This window comes from Gigantopelta aegis, chromosome 11 (assembly GCF_016097555.1).
Source record: "Gigantopelta aegis isolate Gae_Host chromosome 11, Gae_host_genome, whole genome shotgun sequence".
NCBI classification, from domain to species: Eukaryota; Metazoa; Mollusca; class Gastropoda; order Neomphalida; family Peltospiridae; genus Gigantopelta; species Gigantopelta aegis.
In genome coordinates this window covers 26,158,988-26,182,273 of record NC_054709.1, presented here as the reverse complement: position 1 = coordinate 26,182,273, position 23,286 = coordinate 26,158,988, and the positions used below count along the sequence as shown (strand labels likewise).

Here is a 23,286-nt window from a genome sequence, read left to right as displayed (position 1 = left end):
CACCTAATACCAAAAATGCATACGTTTCTGCGCTGAGGGAGTTCCATAAATTCAGAATGGAGTTCCACCTTCCAAATGAATGGCCTGTACCCCTTGAACACATTGTTCAGTATATAGCTAATTTGTCATTAAAGGGAAGGTGTCATTTGACTGTTGCAGTGCATATTTCAATAATATGGATGATATGACTAGTCATTTTATTGTTCAAAAATTGATGCAAGGATTTAGGAAATCAGTTAAACGCCATGACGCTAGAGCCCCGATAACAATGGAAATACTTAAAACTTTGCCCAGGGTTCCTAGATGTAATTTATTTCACAAACTATGAGGCTGAAATGTTAAAGCAGTTTTGGTTTTTTTGTTAGCATTTTTTGCATTTATGAGAGTGGGGGAGCTGGTGTTCACAACGGAAGTCGATAGCGATAAGCCCCTTAGGTTGTCTGATATCAAAGTTCAGTCAAGTTAGATAGAAATCACTATTAGTTGGTCCAAGAATGATCAAGATGGTGATGGGACAACACTTAGATTATCTCAGTTATAAAATACCCAGGTGTGCCCAATTCAAGCTATGCAAATATATTTGCATATTACTGGAGTTTATCTATTCTAGCATTTTAATGGGATGTGTTTGACTCGGTCCCAATTTACTAAAAGCTTAACAAAAGCAATAAAAAAAATAATGTTTTTTTTGTTTTTTGCATTTAGATGTTACACACTTCCAGACACATTCATTTAGAATAGGTGCCGCAACAGCAGCTGCTATGCAGGGGGTTCCGCATGAAAATATTCATTGGGCGTCTACTGCATATATCCGTTATATTAGAATTCCATGGGTTGTATGAATTATTGCAGATGTATGAATGGTGGGCTCGTCTTTGATTTGTTGGGCGCACATAAGAACACTTGTTAGCCCTCCTGGTCGACACTTGGGACTCAACAACACGAGAATAACTTGGTTTGGCAGAGAAGGGATGAAATGGGCAGAGCTAGTGCCATTCATTAAACAAAAGCTGTTACGGTATTCAGTTCCCAACGTGTTGGTAGTACATCTCGGATCCAATGACCTAATTTGCTGTAAAGGGTGGGAGCTAGGGCAAATTATTACGCAGGATTTAGATAAGCATCAGAGCATAATGCCACACACTAGTTTTGTATGGTCAGGAATTCTTCCCCGGATCAGGTGGAAGGGAGTAGATGAATGGGTTGCAATTCAAAGAAAAAAGTGAGAATTAACAGATATGGTTTTACTTGGGTGAGGAGGAATGGGGGTTTTGGAATTAAACATGAAATTACCCCCATAGCTCCAGGTTTATTCAGAGGAGACCGGGTACATTTGTCTGACATTGGACATTACATCTTTTTGAACACTTTTCAGGAAAGCTTGGAGAAGAACCTTAAATATGCATCTTGAGATACATTCTTAGCTTAATGTTAATGAAAATGAAAAATGGTTGTATGATAGTACATATTTACATATTGTTGATACTTTTACTTATTTAGGTATGACATTTAGTTATAATAACACATTCAATGTTGCCCCCCCCCCCCAAAAAAAAAAAAACAACAACAACAAACCTATCGGAACAAGGCAGAGAGGCTAAATTTGCTGTGCTACACAAGTTAGCGGACTACTCCTTAAATTATAAAACAGCATGCAGTTTATTTGACACATACGTAAATTGTATCTTATAGTATTCTTCTGAGGTGTGGGGCATTCACAGAGGTGCCAATATAGAACAAGTGCATATCGATTTCTGTAAGCAATTGCTCGGCGTTAGAAAATCTACACATAATGCATCTGTTTATTGTGAATTGGGTAGATACCCCCTGAAATATCAAAGAATGTATAGAATACTTAAGTACTGGGTACAACTACTGACTACTGAAAACTGTATTTTGAAAACAGCGTACGAACATTTGGTAATATTGAATAACACATTAAAATCTTGTTCTAATAACTGGGCAGATTTTGTGAAAAAAAGTTTAAATGAACTAGTATTTGGTCATCTTTGAATAAACCATAATGCCATTAACACAAATTATACTCTAAGGAAAATGAAGCAGCGTATTTTTGACCAAGTTTAGCAGAATCTGCTAAATGAAATTCAGATATCAACAAAATGTACATTATATAAACATATTGTAATGGATATTACTCTGCAATTTTATTTGTGTAAGCACATATACGCCCACTATAAAAAGTACATAAACAAATTAAGATTATCATCCCTCGACTTGGAAATTGAAAGAGGAAGATACCATAATATTGAACGCAGTAATAGAAAATGTCACCATTGTAATAACGATGTTGAAGATGAATACCGCTTCATGCTAGTCTGCCCATTATTCCAAAACTTAAAGGGACGTTCTTGAGTTTGCTGCAATGTTTTAAGATGTTATCGACTAATAAAATACTTCTACGATTAAACTTACATATTAAATAAATTTTCTTGTTTAGAATATTAGTGACTGTATATTAAACGTGTTTCTGATCGTTCTAATATTTGCACTAGGTTAATTTTCATTTTATTTACTAAAAAATATTTTGAAGACAGAATCCAGTTTGGGCTGCTTACAAATATTAAGACGACCAGAAACACATTGAATATACAGACACTGGTATTCTAAACCAGAAATATATTTAATATGTAAGTATAATCGTAGAAATATTTTATTATTCGGAAACATCTTACAATGCAGCAAACTCAGGAATGTCCCTTTAAGAGAACGATATATCAAGTTATACTACAGACGAAATCCTTCTGTCTTTAAATATATACAGCTGATGCAAACACAAAACACTAAAGTTTTAATTAATATTGGTAAATATATTTGTTTGGCATAGAAGTTACGGCACTCATCTGTTGTCTAATATTATAAAAGTTATTACTTTTCAGACGCATATGTTATAAATTTGAATGTATTACTTCCATGCTTGTACTTATTTAATATATTTTGGTTTATATAGTTTAATGTATTGTTACTTAATATGTTAGATCAAGAGTATGTGATTCATTGTATATAATAATTTAATTCTCTTGTGTGTTTATATATGCTGTGTAAATATACTGTGCTCACAAGCTTGTAGCTTAAAGCAATAAACAAACTGAATAGATTCCAGGTTTTTAATAAATACATGTGGACCATGTACAATTTTATGTCGGGGCAGGGCATGCTATGAGTCAACTGGGTGAGAAAGAAGCAAAGAGTATTTGGGGTGTGTGTTTGCATTTATTTGTCCAGATACATTTGTTGCAGGTTATCAACGTGGGAAAACAAGTTGGGGTCTTTGTGCTAGAAGAATGATAAACATGTGTCATCTTGTTAAACGTCAGATGAAAAAGGTAAAACGAACTCAAATGACTGCTTCGCCCTTTAAAAGATCCATTTTTAGATTACATTTTCTAACCAAGGCGAAGAAACATGTATTACATAATAAATATCGTGATGTGTGGGGTGTCGACATCGTGTTTAATGACTGCTTCGCCTTTTTAAAGTTTTCTTTTTAACTGTATATTTTCTCAACGATGCGAAGAAGTATGATTATACAATAATGAGCGTTATTTATGGGATGTCGTCATCGTATTAAGTGTCGGATGACAGAGATAAAACCAATACAAATGACTGCTTCGCCTTTTTAAAGTTTCCTTTCAAAAGAGTATATTTTCTCAAGGAGTCGAAGAAGTATGATTGTATAATAATCACAGTGCGAATCTGCAGAGGTGAAAAAATCAAAATGGCTTTGTATCCATTTAAAAAACATATCATACTTGTCGTGAGAACGTCCTCTGCCCCAGGTAGCCAGGTACCTAAGAAGAAACATGACTAAAACCAGTAGTACTATAGCTAACAGATGAGAATTTAAATAAATAAATAAAATATGAGATGCCAATAATTTAATATATATCTTGAAATATCTGTCTCCCCTCCACCTTTCTGTCTCTTTGTATCTCTCTGTTTCTGCGTGCCTGGCTCTCTCTCTCTCTCTCTCTCTCTCTCTCTCTCTCTCTCTCTCTCTCTCTCTCTCTCTCTCTCTCTCTCTCTCTCTCTCTCTCTCTCTCTCTCTCTCTCGCAGTTCCGGTCTCTGTTTTTCTCCCCTATCTCTCCCTGTATCTGTCTCTATCTTAACTGTAATTTAAGATGTGCTTTCCTTGGGAGGATATTTAACACAGTGTATCTGAATAAAGGAAGTTTTGTCTGGCCTGATCTATGTTAGTTGAGGAGTCAATCTTAACTTATAAAACTATTTTAAAGGGACAGACCCTAGCTTCAACCAGTGAAAATTAACACTATTTTTTTTTTAATCTACAAATCTGTAACACATTTAGACAGTGTCTTCGGTCATCTGACGAAGTAAATCGTAGACTTTTTGTTCTAACAGTATATGAGTATTTGGTAATATAAAGCTTAGCCAGTCATCCTAGAGGACCTAGGTACACTGTAGGTTATTGTCTTTATTGTGATAAGTATTAATTCTGTGTTACAAGGTTACTGAATGAGTAGTTAGGGTTAATTAAAAATTAACCCGTTAGGAATAGAGCTGAAATTCCTTTATTAATTAAGTTCCCCTGGAAGCGTTCCTAAATTATCACACGTTACTGAACGAGTAGTAAGGGTTAATTAAAAATTAACCAGTTAGGAAGGGTGTTGTAATTCCTTTATTAATTAACTTCTCCTGGAAGCGTTTCTCAATTATCACACGTGTGGGTGTGGTGTAACGGTGAAGTGATTCGCATATTGTGTAACTAGACACCTAGAGATTAACTAATTAAGTGATCAGTTCTGGGTTGTTATTATTGCTGTTATTAATTAACTACTACGGCTGTACATTTGTCAGCGTAGATTAATACAGATTCCAAAGTGTATTGTGTTTTTGTTGTGTTTCTAGAGAACTAACGTGCTATAATAATATATACTTTATATAAGATCGTATCTCTGATCATACCTAGACGAGCCATACTAGGGTTTAACCGCCTGTTACAGAGAGATCTAATAGATATACAGTTAGGAGAGATATTTTGATAATCGTGTTTTATTCAGTTACGGGTATTATAGAATCCCCGTGACAGGAGTAGAACATTGGGGCGCTCGTCCCGGATCTGAAACGCGACATGCATATTTAAAAAAGTATTGTTTGTAAATGGGGGCTTTATAAATTAATTTTTACAAATTTACTCGAAGTAGCACGTTGTTCACTAGAAAATTAATTAGTAATAAGTGCGTCATATCTAAACATGGATAAGAATTTGCTGGATAGGCCTACGCTCAGTGTAGTGGAGTTTAAGCGAGCACGTAAGGCCGAGTTAGTTGAAATCGCGGGTGAGCGAGAAATTGATTTAACATCAGCTAAAACCTTAGGTGATATAAAGACAATTATTATCCAGGAAGTTTTTGGTGATAGGCCTGTTATGGAAGACAGTGAGATTGTTCCAGAGATAGAGATAAATGAGTTAAGTGTGGAACAACAATTAGCTTTTAAAAAGCTTGAGTACGAAAGAGAAGAGAAAGAGAGAGAGAAAGAGAAGAACGTGCATTAGATAGAGAGAGAGAGAGAGAGAGAAAGAGAAGAGAGAGAAGATAGAGATAGGGAGAGAGAAGATAGAGATAGGGATAGCGAAGATAGAGAGAGGGATAGAGAGAGAGAGAGAGAGAAAGAGAAGAGAGGGATAGAGAAGATAGACATAGGGATAGAGAATTCCAGTTAGAAAAATTAAAAGTGGAACATGAGTTAAAGTTGAATACTGAAGAAGTCAGACGAGAAGCCGGAAATGGGTTTAACATGTCGGAGGCTTATAGATCAGTGCCGGTATTTGATGACCAGGAGGTAGATATGTTCTTTCAACTTTTTGAACGGGCCGCTAAGCAGCTAAATTGGCCGCAGTCTAAGTGGACATTGTTAGCCGTGTCTAATTTTAAGGGGAAGGCTAGTATAGCTTATAATTCAATGAGTGATGAGCGAGCAAGTCAGTACGACCTAGTTAAGGCTGCAGTGTTGAGGGCTTCTGAATTACGACCTGAGGATTATCGTTTACGGTATAGCGAGTTGAGAAAAACGCAGGGTCCGTCTTATAGTGAGTTTGTGGCTAAGAAGGCAGGGATGTTTGATAAATGGGTGATTTCTCATCAGGTAGAGTCATATACCGAGTTACGGGAGTTGTTGATCTTACAGGACATTAAAAATGGATTACCAGTTAGCTTACGTATTCATTTAGAGGATCGTGATACCAAAAAGATAGAGGAGGCAGGCATAGTGGCAGATGATTACGTGTTAATACACAAAGCTCAGGCAGTACCGGGTAGCTCTTTACAACAGGGTGATAAGAAGAAATTTCAGCCAGGTTTTTCCGGGAAAGTAACTATCGGGGAGAGTCATCTAGTTGGTCAGCTAGTCAGGCAAGGAATGCACCTGGTGGGCAAAGTAAGGATAGGCCTGCATTATCAACCAATGCACGAACCTTCGTCCACACTGCAGTTACTGTAAAAAGGATAACCATCTTATCGGGGACTGTTTTAAAAGGAAACGCGATAAGCGCAAGTGGTCGGTTTAGTGAGGTCAGCTCCGTTAGCGAGAGAGTTAATGGTTAGTCCCATGGCAGAGAAAGTAAACCCGTATGTATCCACTGGTATGGTTTGTGATGTGAAACAAGGATTGGTCCTAAGGCAATATCAATCTATAGAGATACCGGGTGTAGTCAGAGTTTGATCACGCAAGAGTGTTTAGCTGGTATTGAAAATTCAGATTTAGGACGTAGTTTGGCTTTAACCTCGGTTACTGGAGAAAATTTGGTTGTCAGGTTACATAAGGTTTTCTTGTGTTCGAAGTTTGTGACGGGACCAGTCATTATGGGTGTTGTGAAGGACTTGCCTGTTGAAAACATAGGAGTTTTGTTGGGCAATTATTTGACTAGTCAGTGTTGTCAGCCGAAGTGTGACCAGTTGTTAATTAAAGACAGCCCTTTACCCATAAAAGAGTGTGAGGGTGATGAGATTAGATATCCTGCGTGTGTAAAGACTAGGGCTATGGCCAGTAGGTTAGCACAAGACGCAGAGGATATTTGTGGTTTGTCTGATACGTGTGTGAGCTATGAAATTGGAGTGGATGAGGTTATCAGTAAAATGGTAGATAAGTCAACTGACAAATTAAATGTGGTGGAACCTGTTGATCTCCCGCAGAGGGGAATTGAACCAGTTGTGTTTGATAGAGGGGATTTACCTTGTAATAGACAAGAGTTAGTACTAGAGCAGGGGACTGATCCAAATTTGGTGGCAGCTCGCACTACCTTGTTAACTGTGGACAAGGGAGTATTAATAAATAAGAGAGTTAGAGATCGGAGGTTGCCGGCGACCGAACTAGCTAGGACGCAACTGAGCCATGCTCAGAACAAAATGAAATCAGAGTTTGATAGGAAGGCTAGGAAGCAACTGAGCTATGCTCAGAGCAAAATAAAATCAGTGTTTGATAGGAAGGCTAAGAGTAGGGAATTTAAACCAGGGGATAGAGTGCTGCTGTACCTTCCCATTAAACGGGGTTCATTACAGAACCGGTATTTCGGTCCCTATGTTGTGCACAAACGGGTTAATGAGACAGGGTATGTGATAAACACTCCTGATAGGGTTAGGAAAAGTAGGTATTGTCACATCAATTTGCTAAAAGGTTATTTTGACAGACTGCCGATAGTTCCAGTGTTGCCTGTCCAAATTGAGAGACACTCAATTTCCTGTGATGACGTCAAGACTGCAGAGGTCAAGTTGGCCAACGGCCAGATTCTAGCAGACTTGAACCCCCAGCGAGCAAAGTTGACTACGTTGAAACAAGACAATGTTTCCATTTGTCAGAACCTTCCAACGGTTACCAATACCTTAAGCCAAGATGTGCGCTTGGAACCCAACGCTACACAGATTCGACAGCATGCCTATCGGAGAAAACCTGGAAAACGTGTGACGCTGAGAAAGAAGGAAACGAAGTTCCATTGGTCAGGTGAATGCGAGAAGTCATTCAACCGTCTCAAGCAGAGGCGCTACTCGTCTCCCGTGATGGCAGCACCAGACTACCGAGTGCCTTTCAAGCTAGCTGTGGATGCCAGTGACGTGGGTGCTGGAGCTGTGCTGTTCCCAGAAGACGAAGACGGACTGGACCATCCTAATGAAAGCCTCTAACCAGAGAGTTTTGAGATAGAGTCTTCTCCTGCAAGAATACCCAGTTGCCATTGGACATATCAAGGGCACATCCAATGTAATCGCTGATGCCCTGTCCCGAAGTTGAACGTTATGATAATGTGTTGACATTCTTTATTTCTGTTTTGTTTATATATATTTTATTTGTATACCAGGGACTCAGAGACTCAGTGTGATTACTGGTAGTCACCTTATTATTACATGTGTTATAAACGCCCGTATGCGTCGGTTAACGCACCTTTTTGTTTTAATGTAGTATATTTCCCTATTCCTAGAGTAGAGGAAATATCCTTTTTGAGGTGGGGGTGTGTGACGGAACGCGCTTAAATTTGTTTCGCCTGTGGCGATTTTAATTGTGTTAGAGGGCTGTGTGCAGTTTAATTGCACTTAAGCCCAGATGGGCAACTTGTTACGTAATACTTCGCGCGATCGGGCATTCCAATATGCACTTAGTCCAGCTGTGGAGGCCATGTGGCGAGTAGTTACGTAATACCTCTGCGAGTGCGGTTTGTACAACCGTGATTTGGCGACGATGGCGTCAGTAAGTTTGACGATCAGAGAGAAATATATCGACTCTAGTAGAGGTGAAATATCAGATGATAGGGGGAGGTACCGCCTTGTACCCCCAGGCGTTTTCTGATTTTTGAATAAATAGCTAGTGTTTTAGAGATATCGAGGAGAAACGGAAAAGGAAGCTTCCTGGGAACGTTAGTCCGTTTGGACTTTGGTAAATATCATTTCTGCTCTGTGTATAACCTTGATGTGATTGATGTGACTTTAAATATTTTAATACTGTATTATACCAATATTCTTTAGACAGTGTCTTCGATCATCTGACGAAGTAAATCGTAGACTTTTTGTTCTAACAGTATATGAGTATTTGGTAATATAAAGCTTAGCCAGTCATCCTAGAGGACCTAGGTACACTGTAGGTTATTGTCTTTATTGTGATAAGTATTAATTCTGTGTTACAAGGTTACTGAATGAGTAGTTAGGGTTAATTAAAAATTAACCCGTTAGGAATAGAGCTGAAATTCCTTTATTAATTAAGTTCCCCAGGAAGCGTTCCTAAATTATCACACGTTACTGAACGAGTAGTAAGGGTTAATTAAAAATTAACCAGTTAGGAAGGGTGTTGTAATTCCTTTATTAATTAACTTCTCCTGGAAGCGTTTCTCAATTATCACACGTGTGGGTGTGGGGTAACGGTGAAGTGATTCGCATATTGTGTAACTAGACACCTAGAGATTAACTAATGAAGTGATCAGTTCTGGGTTGTTATTATTGCTTTTATTAATTAACTACTACGGCTGTACATTTGTCAGCGTAGATTAATACAGATTCGAAAGTGTATTGTGTTTTTGTTGTGTTTCTAGAGAACTAACGTGCTATAATAATATATACTTTATATAAGATCGTATCTCTGATCATACCTAGACGAGCCATACTAGGGTTTAACCGCCTGTTACAGAGAGATCTAATAGATATACATTTAGGAGAGATATTTTGATAATCGTGTTTTATTCAGTTACGGGTATTATAGAATCCCCGTGACAATTACCATACCAAGGAACTCTACTTTTCTCAAAAACAGCCTAAGTTAGGAGTGTAAACAAAACCGATATAGAATCACAAAACAAAAGAAAGAAAAAAAAAACAAAAAAACAAACAAACAAAAAAAACATTTGGTTTGTAAGTAGATGTGGTGTTTCAGCATCCGCTCCTTAACGGGCCTAGACATCGCTGTGCCTGTCTAATTGTCAACTGTGGTGAACTCAGTAAAATCAAAATTATACTTGGGACTCATCCCAACTCTCGATCTATCAGACAGGTTTAATATGAAATATTTTCTACATGCAGATTCGATGTTCGGAGGTGAATCTCGAGCTGATGAATCTGGACTGGGAACGTTTTAAGCTGCATTTAATAACCAGGTATCAAACACGGATTCATAAATATGACCTTGAGTCTAAGCAACATTTGAAACCGTGAAAACACGTCAATGTTCCAGCACCAAAGAAATTCAATGTCCAACTCATTGCTAGCAAGACAATGTGCAGGATTCTCTACAGTGCCAAGTGACTAATCCATATCAACTGTATGCCTCATATTTCCTTAGTAAGGGTCAATATTACGCTGATTGACTTAAGGCATTTGCGTTACTCAGCCCGTCGAAAACGGCGAGGAAAGTTGTCAACCACCCCTCTGCTTATTCACGAAAATGTACCATCTCACATGTCATGGGTTGTAAAGGCAGGTCTGCAAACCTGGATCCGAGTTGTTGCCGCTACGTTCCCCCAAGACTATCCAGATTTGGACAGTCTGATCCATATCTCACCCCCGAAGACATGGTATGATGTAAAAAGGGGTACGTTTTGTCAGGCTTAATCATACTGACAGAGGACATAGTTACTGTGAATACATATCTGTTATGTAAGGCTTAATCATACTGACGGAGGACATAGTTACTCTGAATACATATCTGTTATGCAAGGCTTAATCATACTGACGGAGGACATAGTTACTGTGAATACATATCTGTTATGCAAGGCTTAATCATACTGACGGAGGACATAGTTACTGTGAATACATATCTGTTATGCAAGGCTTAATCATACTGACGGAGGACATAGTTACTCTGAATACATATCTGTTATGCAAGGCTTAATCATACTGACGGAGGACATAGTTACTCTGAATACATATCTGTAATGCAAGGCTTAATCATACTGACGGAGGACATAGTTACTCTGAATACATATCCGTTATGTAAGACTTCATCATACTGACAAAATGTAAGTCACTTAATCTAAAACGATGCAAAAATAAAACAATGTGCCAAAGTTTCACCGAAAGAGATGGAAAAGTAAGCACACGTTCAAAATATGTAATAGCATCAGCAATAATTGTAGTTATTGATGCATCGTAATGAGTATATATAGCTTCCAAATGTCTACCATAAACCTTATTGGATACCCTCAGAGGTAAATATGCCTTTTTAATTACCCCCCCCCCAAAAAAAAAAAAAAAAAAAAAAAAAAAAAAATAATAATAATAAGAAGAAGAAAGAACGAAAGAAAGAAAGAAAAAAGAAAGAAAGAAGAAGAAAAAAGAAAAGAAAAAAAAGAAGAAGCCAAAATAACAACAACAACTTCAATTAAAAAGCTCTGATAAAACACTGACACTTTCACTATTTAGTAGACGCAGCCATTGTTTAGCGGTGTGTTTTTGTACTTTCTGATCACTCGACAGCTTTCAGTGTAAAGTTACTATTTAAATTTGAATGATGGCTATGAAAAGAAAGAAATGCTTTATTTAACGACACACTCAACACATTTTATTTACGGTTATATGGCGTCAGACATATGGTTAAGGACCACACAGATTTTGAGAGGAAACCCGCTGTCGCCACTTCATGGGCTACTCTTTCTGATTAGCAGCAAGGGATCTTTTATTTGCGCTTCCCACAGGCAGGATAGCACAAACCATGGCCTTTGCTGAACCAGTTATGGATAACTGATCGGTGCAAGTAGTTTACACCTACCCATTGAGCCTTGTGGAGCAGTCACTCAGGGTTTGGAGTCGGTATCTGGATTAAAAATCCCATGCCTCGACTGGGATCCGAACCCAGTACCTATCAGCCTATAGACCGATGGCATAACCACGACGCCACCGAGGCCGGTGATCACTATGAATGCATACGTCAGTTATGGAGTGTCACAGTAGTGAATTTGCTTAATTGTCAATAAACGTAGTGCCGTGACCTCGATTAATTTAAATCTAGTGTGCTTTGTTTAACAATACCACTAGGTTACATTGATTTATTAATCATCGGCTATTGGGTGTAAATCATTTGATAATGTTGACATATAATCGTTGAGAGGAAACCAGCTACACGTTTCCATTAGTAGCAAGGGATATCTTATTCGCACCGTCCCACAGACTGGATAGCATAAACCAATCGTGGTGCAGTGACTAGAAAGAAAAATATCCCAGTGAGCCCACCGTCGGGGATCGATCCTAGACTAACGGCATTTCCCCTTCAGTATTGGTTGCAGCACACATGTCGCTTAATGCCAGCATTCTGTCCGCGTTTTTGTTTCAGTTTCCAGAACGCGGCAGCATGCTAATCATTATTATGGTACGTTTTCACTTAACAGTGAGTTGATCAACATTTTAAATCAATACTATGACGGGGCAGAGCATGGTATGAGTCAACCGGATGAGAAAGAACCAAAACATAGTTAGGATTTCTTTTGGATTTTTTTTTTTTTTTATTATTATTATTTTTTTTTTTGCATTTATTTTTTCAGATATACACTGTCACATGCTATCCTAATCGTAGGAAAACAAGTTGGGATTTTTGTGCTAGAAGAATGATACACCTGCGTCATCTTGTTAAACGTCAGATGAAAAAGATAAAACGAATTCAAATGACTGCTTCGTCTTTTTAAAGATCCTCTTTCAGAGTATATTTTCTAACCGAGACGAAGAAACATGTATTATATTATACTTACGTAATTTGTGGGATGTCCACATTGTGTTTAGTATCAAACGACACAGGTAAAGGTAATTCATGCTGTGCCTTTTTAAAGTTTTCTTTTCACGGTTATATGTTCTCAACGAGGCGACAAAATATGATTAAGCAATAATGAGTGTTATTTATGTCGTCTCGACATCATATTAAATGTCGGATGACAGAGGTCAAACCAATACAAATGACTGGTTCGCCTTCTTAAAGTTTCCCTTTAAAAGCGTATATTTTCTCAACGAGTCTGGTCTGTCTGTCTGTCTCCCTCCCTCTCTCCTCTCCTCTCTCTCTCTCTCTCTATCTCTCTCTCTCTCTGACCCTCTCTTACTCTCTCTCTCTCATGCCTCTCTCTCTCTCTCTCTCTCTCTTCCCATCCACCCCTCTATCTCTCTCTCACCTCTCTCTCTCTGTCCCCCTCTCTCTCTCTCTCTCTCTCTCTCTCTCTCTCTCTCTCTCTCTCTCTCTCTGTCTCTCTCTCTCTCTCGGTGCCTGTCTCTCTCTCTCTCTCTCTCTCTCTCTCTCTCCTCTCTCTCTCTCTGCGTGCCTGTCTCTCTCTCTCTCTCTCTCTCTTTCTCTCTCTCTCTCATAAATCATGTGATAATTACAGAGTGTCGACATCTTGCTAAGTGGCGGAATACAGAGGTAGAAAAAAAAGACAAATGACTGTGCATTTCATTTTAAAGTGTTGTTGTTTTCTTCAATTGAAGGCTCTATACTTTCTCGCCGAGACGAACAAGTACTGATTATAAAACTGCATATAACAATTAGGCCAATCTTTAATGCAGACTGAACCTGTCCTGAAGTAGAGAATGTATTCAAAAAGGGAAAATGTATTATTAAAGCCAGTAGGTTAAATAAATAAAGTTTGAAGTTTGTTTTTGTTTAACGATACCACTAGAGCACATTCATTTATTAATCATCGGGTATTGGATGTCAAACATTTGGTAATACGCACACTCATGTAAACACACACACACACACACACACACACACACACACACACACACACACACATTTTCTCACCTAGACGACGACACATGTATTAAAGTATAATTACCGAACTAATGGGATGTCGACATCGTGTTAAATGGTCGATGACAGAGGTAAAACAAATTCAAAGGACTGATAGATCTTTTTTTTAATTTCCTTTTCATTTGTACATTTTCTCACCGCGGCGAAGAAGCATGTCTTATATAATAATTACCCTAAATTACGGGGCGTGTTAAGTGTCAAGAAACAATTTCAAAGGATCGCGTTGCCCGTTTAACGTTTTTTTATTATTATTTATTATGAGTTGCGACGAAGCATGTCTTATGTAATAATTACAGTGCGAGTCTGTAGTGGTGAACAAGTGCAAATGGCTTTGTATTAATTTTTAAACTTATCATACCCGTCATGAGAAAATCGTCTGTACCAGACAGTCATGTACCCAAGATGGAAATGAATAAAGCCAGTAATAAATAAATAAAATATGAGTGAATAATTTGATATCTCTCTCTCTCTCGCTCTCTCTCTCTCTCTCTCTCCTCTCTCTCTCTCTCTCTCTCTCTCTCTCCCTCTCTCCCTCCTCGCTCTCTCTCTCCTTTCTCTCCCTCTCTCTCTCTCTCTCTCTCGCTCGCTCTCTCTCTCTCTCTCTCTCTCTCTCTCTCTCTCTCTCTCTCTCTCTCTCTCTCTCTCTCTCTCTCTCTCTCTCTCTCTCTCTCTCTCTCTCTCTCTCTCTCTCTCTCTCTCTAAAGCGTGTTTTGTCTGGCCTGATCTATGTTAGATGAGGAGTCAAACGTATAAAACTATTTTAATATTTTACTCGAAAATATCTGGTCCAAGCTTATTCAATACAGAACTGCCAACCACTACCTACTAGTTGAAACCGGACGATGGAATAATATCCCTTTAGAAAATAGACTTTGCACACTTTGTGAAATGGCCGGCCTCGGTGGCGTCGTGGTTAGGTCATTGGTCAACAGGCTGGTAGGTACTGAGTTCGGATCCCAGTCGAGGCATATAATTTTTAATCCAGATACAGACTCCAAACCCTGAGTGAGTGTTCCGCAAGGCTCAATGGGTAGGTGTAAACCACTTACACCGACCAGTGATCCATAACTGGTTCAACAAAAGCCATGGTGTGTGCTTTCCTGCCTGTGGGAAGCGCAAATAAAAGATCCCTTGCTGCTAATCGGAAAGAGTAGCCCATGAAGTGGCGACAGCGGGTTTCCTCTCAAAATCTGTGTGATCCTTAATCATATGTTTGACGCCATATAACCGTAAATAAAATGTGTCGAGTGCGTCGTTTAATAAAACAAAGTATTTCTTTCTTTGTGAAATGAACGACAAAGTTGACAAATATCATTATCTGTTTATATGTAACAGCAAACTACTTCTGAAACCATGTTTCTATGTTAAACCAAGTTCATTAAAATATAATGAACTAATGAAAACCCACCGAATTAGTTATTTAAAAAGCACATGTAACCTAATAAAAGAAACCGTGAATAGATTTAAGAAGCCGTAAGTCTCTACAAAGAGTACTAATATTACAATAAGCACAGTCTGGACAACCTGTTAAAATGACAAGCAGTACTGCATCCAACTTGATGGCATGTTTTAAATACAAACATATACATGCAGCGCAACTCTAATGTTTAAATCGTACATGACCAAATATCATCAACAACAAATTTACAGGAAACAAATAAATTGTTCTGAGCATTGTATGTTTCTCACTTAACATATTTATTATTATATGGTAAGCTATATTTGTATACTATTGATACAATATCATATTTACTAATTTTCGTAATTGTATTATATCTGTACTACTACCAATATTGTAATTAAGCTATTTTAGTTCCTGTAAATCATGTCCTACCATTGAACATGTCTACATATGTCGTAGATTACGGCCTGAGCGTAATACATTCTTGTCTTGCCTTGTCTTTCCTTCTATTTGTCCGGATAGAAGATAGCTTTATTAAATCCACCGCTATAAAGGGTTTTCTTTTTCTCTTCATTTTTAAAAAAATAATTTTTTATTAGTATTATTTTTGTTTTAAATTGTGCATTTCTTTCAGTATTGTGTGCGACAATTTCCCTGTATATTTTGTCCAACCTTTTTGGTCCTACAAAAAGGCTTAGTTTTTGAGTTGGTGGTCAAGGAAAGGCAACATTTGTCCTTATGGCTAGAAATGATCACTGGGGTGTGGTGAGTACGCAACCACTTGGTGACAGCGTCAAAAATGCGTGCGAAAACAATTACAGACATTTTTCAAGATAGTGTATGTTTTAGAAGTTAGCATTCATAACTCGGTGGCTGTTCCAGCTCGGAATGTGTTTTCGTGTCAAACCCTATGTTTTGGGGGGCCACAGAACATGAAAATAATATTTTTTAAATGATTTGGTATGAATTGTACCGACATTATTATTTCTTTTTTTTTTTTACAAATAATGGGTTATTTTCTGTGTAAATGTTTTAAAAATTACCCTCCCTTTATTTTTCACAAGCTATATAGCATTGCCATCCCGTCTGTATTGATTACCATATCAAGGAACTCTACTTTCCTCAAAAACAGCCTAAGTTACTAGTTTAAACAAAAACCCATATAGAATCACAAACCAAAAACCCCCACAAAAAAACAACACATATGGTTTGTAAGTATATGTGGTGTTTGAGCATCCGCTCCTTGACGGGCCTAGACATCTCTGTGTCTGCCTAATTGTGAACTGTGGTAAACTCAGTAAAATCAAAATTATACTTGGAACTCAACTCAACTCTCGATCTATCAGACAGGTCTAATAAGAATTCGCACCCCACCCCCACTCCTCCCGCGATCATCCAACCTCAAAACGCATGGAATATGTTCTACATACTGACATGCTGAACAGTCTTCGTGACCTCAAGATGCGCTTTACCGATATCTGTGATTGAATAAGAAACATTTGGGTATCAGCAAAGTTTTCGCTCACTAGATGCCGAGAATTTCGACTTCTTAAAAACAGCGAAAGCAGATTCGATGTCCGGAGTTGAATCTTGAGCTGCTGAATCTGGACTGGCAACTTTTTAAGCTGCATTTAGTAGCAAGTATCAAATAGATTCATAAATATGACCTTGTGTCTAAGCAACATTTGAAACCGTGAAAACACGTCAATTTTCCAGCACCAAAGAAACTTAATGTCCAACCCATTGCTAGCAAGACAATATGCAGCATTCTCTACGATGCCAAAGGACTAATCCATATCGACTGTATGCCTCATATTTCGATAGTAAGGGTCAATATTATGCTGACTGACTTAGGCATTTGCGTTAGTCAATCTGTCGAAAACGGCGAGGAAAGCTGTCAACAACCCCTCTGCTTATTCACGAAAATGTACAATCTCACACGGTATGGGTTATAAAGGCGGGTCTGCGAACCTGGATTCCAGTTGTTACACCCACTCTACCCCAGCTATGTTCCCCCAAGACTATCCGGGTTTGGACAGTCTGATCCATATCTCATTCCCAAAGACATGGTATGAAGGGGCACGTTTTGTAAGGCTTAATCTTACTGGCAGAGGAAATATTTACTCTGAATACATATCTGCACTGACTAAAGAATTGATATAACGAGCTTCATCAATTACAGGAAATAACAAAATTGAAATTATGTGCTAGAAATATACCAGACATTAAGAGAGAACAGCCTCAGAAAATATCATCACTGAATTTAGCTTGTATAATATATCGTATTCTCTACTATTACGGTCACTGGGTTTGAACCCTACCAGATCACTCTAAAGCATGTGTTTTAACTATAAACCCTTTGTTTTCAAATTATATGGAATAATTTTTGAATTCTCAAATACAAACTTTCAGGGAAACCAATCACATGTTCCAGGAACATCTGTATATAGCATTGTTAGTGTGATATTAGTATGTCACGGATGTAGTGACGAGCGCTTAATGTTTGTGAAGTCATCTTGAAAAGTGATTCAGAATGCATCTAATTGGTCTGGAAGCATGTTTTTCATATTCCTCTACCCCTAAAACATATGTCTCGATACTAAAATCACCTGCATATGTAAATAATTGGCAGAGATATGACTTTCTTTAATATGGCGGCAGCCATCTTGAATAATGGTCGCCATGCGTCACATACACAGTTTTAAATGTGTCTTCGGGTGTTCTCTTGATCCCCACAAAATAATGAATAAGTCTAGCCATGTGAATTACTTTTACCCTGCCGGCACCGGTAACACCCCCCCCCCAATCCCCCCCACACACAACCCCCCCCCCCCCCCCCCCCCCCCCCCCCACACACACACACAAACCTGTTTAGGTGGACTAGTTGTTTTTATATTATTGTGGTGTTGGTTTTCGGTGGGGGTTTTGTTTTGTTTTGTTGGGTTGGGTTTTTTTTTTTTTTTTTTTTTTTTTTTTTTTTTTGTTGTTGGTTTTTTTTTTAGGGGGTCAGTCTTTAGATTTCTTGGGGGTAGGGGTTGTTGAGATTTTAATTATTTTCTTTTGGTTGTTTTTGTTCAAGATAAAGAAGATGTTATGCGATTCAGTAAAACGTCACCGTGTACACCCTATCGAACAATCGGGACAACATCTGGGTGTTGTTGTTGAGCATAAGATGTTCCAAAGATGACAAGCGAGCTAACTAGAGTACAATACACTCAGTAAGTTTCCTGCTATCTTAATTGTAATACTAGGCATTTTCAAAAGTGATTTTAAGTGTTATTTTGGAGAGTTTTACAAGAAATGGTGACATGTCAGTTTCACTCAAAACGGTTATGTTCATCTCGGCCCATCGTTATCTCGAGCAGTTTGGTTCAGACGAACACACACACACACAGGCAGGCACGCACGCACGCACACACACACACACACACACACACACACACACGCACACACACATATACACACACTACACACACACACACACACACACACATACAGACACATATATATATATATATATATATATATATATATATATATATATATATATATATATATTACATACCCATTAAATCTTACCTTATAAATACAGTCCTGAATACAAAATTAAAATACATTTTTCCGTATTCAACTCAACTGCCGGAACAATGCCGTATTTATTTATAGCACATGATTACCGGGAATGCCCTTAGCGATCTGTAAACAAAGTTGGTGCTTGGTTTGAATTGCCTATTAAAGCAGATAATAGTTATGCATGTTTAAAATGCTATTTTGTTATACATTTGTTGTGCATTTTATAAAAATCTAATTATTTCATTTTATTTATTTACTTATGTATCTGTTGCTGGTGACGACTATTTACAATTTAATGAGTCCGATATCAAACCTAGAGACGGGAACACTACTCACCAAAGAGCTTTTAATCCAAAATCCTTTCCAGATGTTAGTTGTCCTGATCGCTGCCACATAGAAATTTAAAAACGTTACACTGATCGACGTCCTCCAGGAACAACACACATGGATAGCCCTTTTTAGTTAGTTATCAACCACAACAGCCACTTGGGGTTAATTCTTCAGGCAGTATCATGAAAAAACATGACTCGTCCCCCAAATATTTTTTCCAGTGCCCTCAAAATGTTTAAGTGCCCTTTTCGTTTGTATAAAAATAGTTTTGCACGTAAGCATTTTCAGCTGCATGAAGTTAAGTTGTGCCTGTATGCACAAGCTTGCAGATGTGTGTCTGTGTTACTGAGTCTCAATGGGGTTCACAACATTGTCTAGCGCGAGTATTGAGCGCCTTAAAGTTGCGTGATCAAAGTTGCATAATGATAGCCTAGTAGTTTTTGCTTTGAAATTGTATAGATTTTCAAATGTACTAATGAACAATAGGCTCTGTTATTTTATATATATATATATATATATATATATATATATATATATATATATATATATATATATATATATCTGCCCTACCTAGACAGCTGTATCTAGAATAGTGCCCGTTACAGCTATAATTTACAAATGCCCTTTTGTATCGTTTTGTATGTACAACTACTCTACCTTGACAGAGCCGTCCCTAGAATAGTGCTCTTTAAAGTTATAATTTACAAGTGCTTACAAGTGCCCCTTTGTATCGGTGTGTGTGTTGTTGTTATTGTTGTTGTTTGTTTTTGTTTGTGTTTTTTTGTATATTCTGTCAAAAAAGAAACGCATAGGCGAAATATTCATGGAATTATCTCTTTAATACAAAATGGCATAATTTCGTTATTTATGATCGTATCACAGTCAAATGACATGGGTATGTGACAATGCTTTTGCTATGGACTGACGGCAGTGGAGGCGTTTTCGTCACCAAACAGCAATCACAGCGCGACATCTCCTTGGCATAGACTGAATGAGTCTCTGAATCCGGGCACGTGGAATCCTAGCCCATTCGTCCTGCAGTGCACGTGACAGTTGCGGAAACGTCTGAGGCTCCGGGTCACTCTGGCGTACACGTCTGTCCAGTTCGTCCCATAGATGTTCAATGGGGTTGAGATCTGGCGATCTTGATGGCCATTGCAGCACATTAATTTTCTCATTCTGTAGGAAATCCATTGTTACACGTGAAGTATGCAGCCTGGCATTGTCCTGCTGAAAGAGTTCTCTCTGTCGATCCAAAATGGGGAGCATGTGCTTTTCATCCCGGTAGCATACAGCTGTCAGGTTGCCTTGTACGAACACAAGTTCACTTCTGCCCGTGAATAAGATGTCTCCCCACATGATGACACTCCCTCCACCGAATCTGTCAACTTGGGCGACGCAGCTGTTGACAAAACGTTCATTGCGGCGTCTGTAAACATGTTGTCGTCCATCACGTCGCTGTAGAAGGAAACGTGACTCGTCGCTGAACCATACTCGCCGCCAGTTTCCCAAGTTCCACCCCTGTACATTCGTGCACCAGCGAACACGTACATGTCGATGTTGACGTCGCAGGACGGGGCCGACATACGGTCTCCTAGCCCGTAAACCAGCTTCTCAAGTCGGTTCTGAATGGTTTGTTCAGACACCCTCCTCAAACCAGGCATGCGTCCAGCAGTGTTTGTTGCTGTGGCAGTTCGGTGACGCAGGTGCAGGACCCGGATGTAGCGATCTTGTGCTGCAGTTGTTATGCGAGGTCTTCCACTTCTGGGCCGGTCTTCAGCTGATTGAAACTGCTGGTACCCGTCCCAGAGACGTGAAATGGTGCTCTGATGGACGTTCATGTGGCGTGCGACTACTGACTGCGATTCACCTAACTGGAGGCGGCCTATTACAATGTTTCGATTCGGCAGGTTTAATCTCGGCATCTTGTAACTCGTCTACGTCGAAATGGAAATGAGGCATCATTGCAAGCATTGCAGCGTTAAATACCCATCTCTACGCCAATATTTTCCCCGAGTTTCACGTGCATTCGCCAAAATCTGACCATTTCACGCCGATTTTCTGCAATTGTCGCACAACGTGCCACAATGTGCGTTAAATTTGTTTTAAGGTGCATTTGGGCATGCTGTCCCCTTCCAGGAACATTAACAAACATGGTCATTCAGAAACATTGTACAAAAACCCCCGATATTGTGTAAAATCAAACACTTTTCTTCTTTCCCTATCACCTATGCGTTTCTTTTTTCACAGAGTATATATACACACACACACACACACACACACACACACACACACACACACACACACAGACATATATCCACACACGTATATACACACCCATCCAAACAAACATACACATATATACACACACATGCATACATAAACACACATATATACACACAAGCATACATACACACATCCACATAAACACATCTACACAGAAACATTCACGCACACATACATACGTATACACAAATATACAGACACCTACATACATAAACACACATATATACACAGAGGTACGCACACACACACAACTTCCGGTCATGCAAACGGTTAGAGTTATATAAATATCCATGCATCTGGTAAAACCTTCGCTTGAAGCGCGGCCGGTTTGGGATCGATCCCCGTCGGTGAGCCCATTTGGGCTATTTCTCGTTACAGCCAGTACACCACGACTGGTAGATCAATGTCTGTCCTATAAGTGGGATGGTGCATGTAAAAGATTCCTTGCTAAAAATTACCAAATGTGTCGGGTGTCCTCTTTATATATCACAATTACCATATATTTGACATCCAGTAGCCGATTAATAAATTCAATGTGCTCTATTGGTGTCGTTAAACAAAGCAAACTGTATAAGTGTTGTGTTATAACACGATATACCTTGCATGGTGTATACCACCAAATCAAATCCCATAGACGACAATACTAACATGTGGCTTAAACTCCTACCTGCAGCGTATCAATCGACATACACACCAAGGATGTAAATACTACCATACCTCGCCCTTAAAGTGAATCCGAAAAAAATGGGGATCAAACTGCTTATTTTAGAGAAAACGTGTAGCGTCTATGACTACCCTAGTTTCGCACAAAATCTGAGGTCGTTGTTTACAGGTACCCCATACATATTTCAAGCACAAGGCTACTTGACATAGTGGTACTAGATGAAATAAAATTGCATACATTTTTGGCCCAGATGATACTAATTGTTTTTACAACCAAAACACTCACATTTATCACCAATTCCAGGATTTTTGGTATTAACTGCTCCATCAAAAGGTGGGTTCAGCTCGAACTTTGACCCAGCCGGACGTTATTTTGTTTAGTACTACCTACAGATCAATCATTTTACCTGTTATACGTATTCAGTGTTTCCTTTACGTACATATGGAAACAATACAAACGCCAGTACATTTAAAGCAATTCCATCATCCTGAATTTCTTAAACTATTACAGCGCTAGTTGATGTGTTTCTGGCCAGACGATTATGTAATTTTATAATCAATCTGATTAACATCGTCCAACAGATCAACTTTCGATTGTAATCGATCATTGGAACATTACTAGTCAGAACAGGTTGTTGTTGTTGTTGTTGTTGTTGTGTCGTCGTCGTCGTCGTTTAGCAGTACAATTCATAGCAAAGCGAGGATTTGTATGGGTCAAATCTAGGAGCTTTTTGTAAAGAACATGAATTCATGAGAACTAATTGAAATTACAGTGAAACCAAATCCTCCAAGTTAAGTACACACGTGGCAGTATGAAAGTTAAAGTTAAAAGCTTATTTTCTTTCACGACACCACTAGAGCACATTGATTTATTAATCATCGGCTATTTGATGTCAAACACCAGATGATACACGCTACATTTTTGTTTCCATTAGTAACAAGGGATATTTTATATGCATCATCCCACAGACAGGATAGCACATATCACAGCCTTTGATATACGAGTCGTGGTGCACTGGCTGGGAAAAAACAAACTCAATTGGCTCACTGACAGGGATCGATCCTATATCGACCGCTCATCAGGCGAACGATTTACTATTCGGCTACGTCCCGGCCCTGTCACTATATGACGTCATTGACTCTAATTCTAAATCGAGTTCCAGTTTCAATATACCATTCTCCATACTCGAACATTCTCAGACGATATACTCTATAAATAAGCGGATGTTGGTGGTTTGACGTTTTTAAATTCTCAGATTCTAAATAATAAAAAGGTACTTTCAGACCATAATGA

At 38.6% G+C, this 23,286-nt stretch overlaps 1 protein-coding gene across 1 annotated transcript in view; it reads right to left on the bottom strand.

Moving 5' to 3' along the window:
* LOC121385380 (EGF-like domain-containing protein 2) overlaps positions 1–19,068 on the bottom strand; it is a 50,039-nt gene extending 30,971 nt beyond the window's left edge. Inside the window, exon 1 of the mRNA XM_041516046.1 lies at positions 19,050–19,068. The gene's annotated coding sequence lies outside the window, so the exon portion shown is untranslated. The remainder of the gene's footprint in view (positions 1–19,049) is intronic.
* Between the last annotated feature and the right edge of the window lie 4,218 nt (positions 19,069–23,286).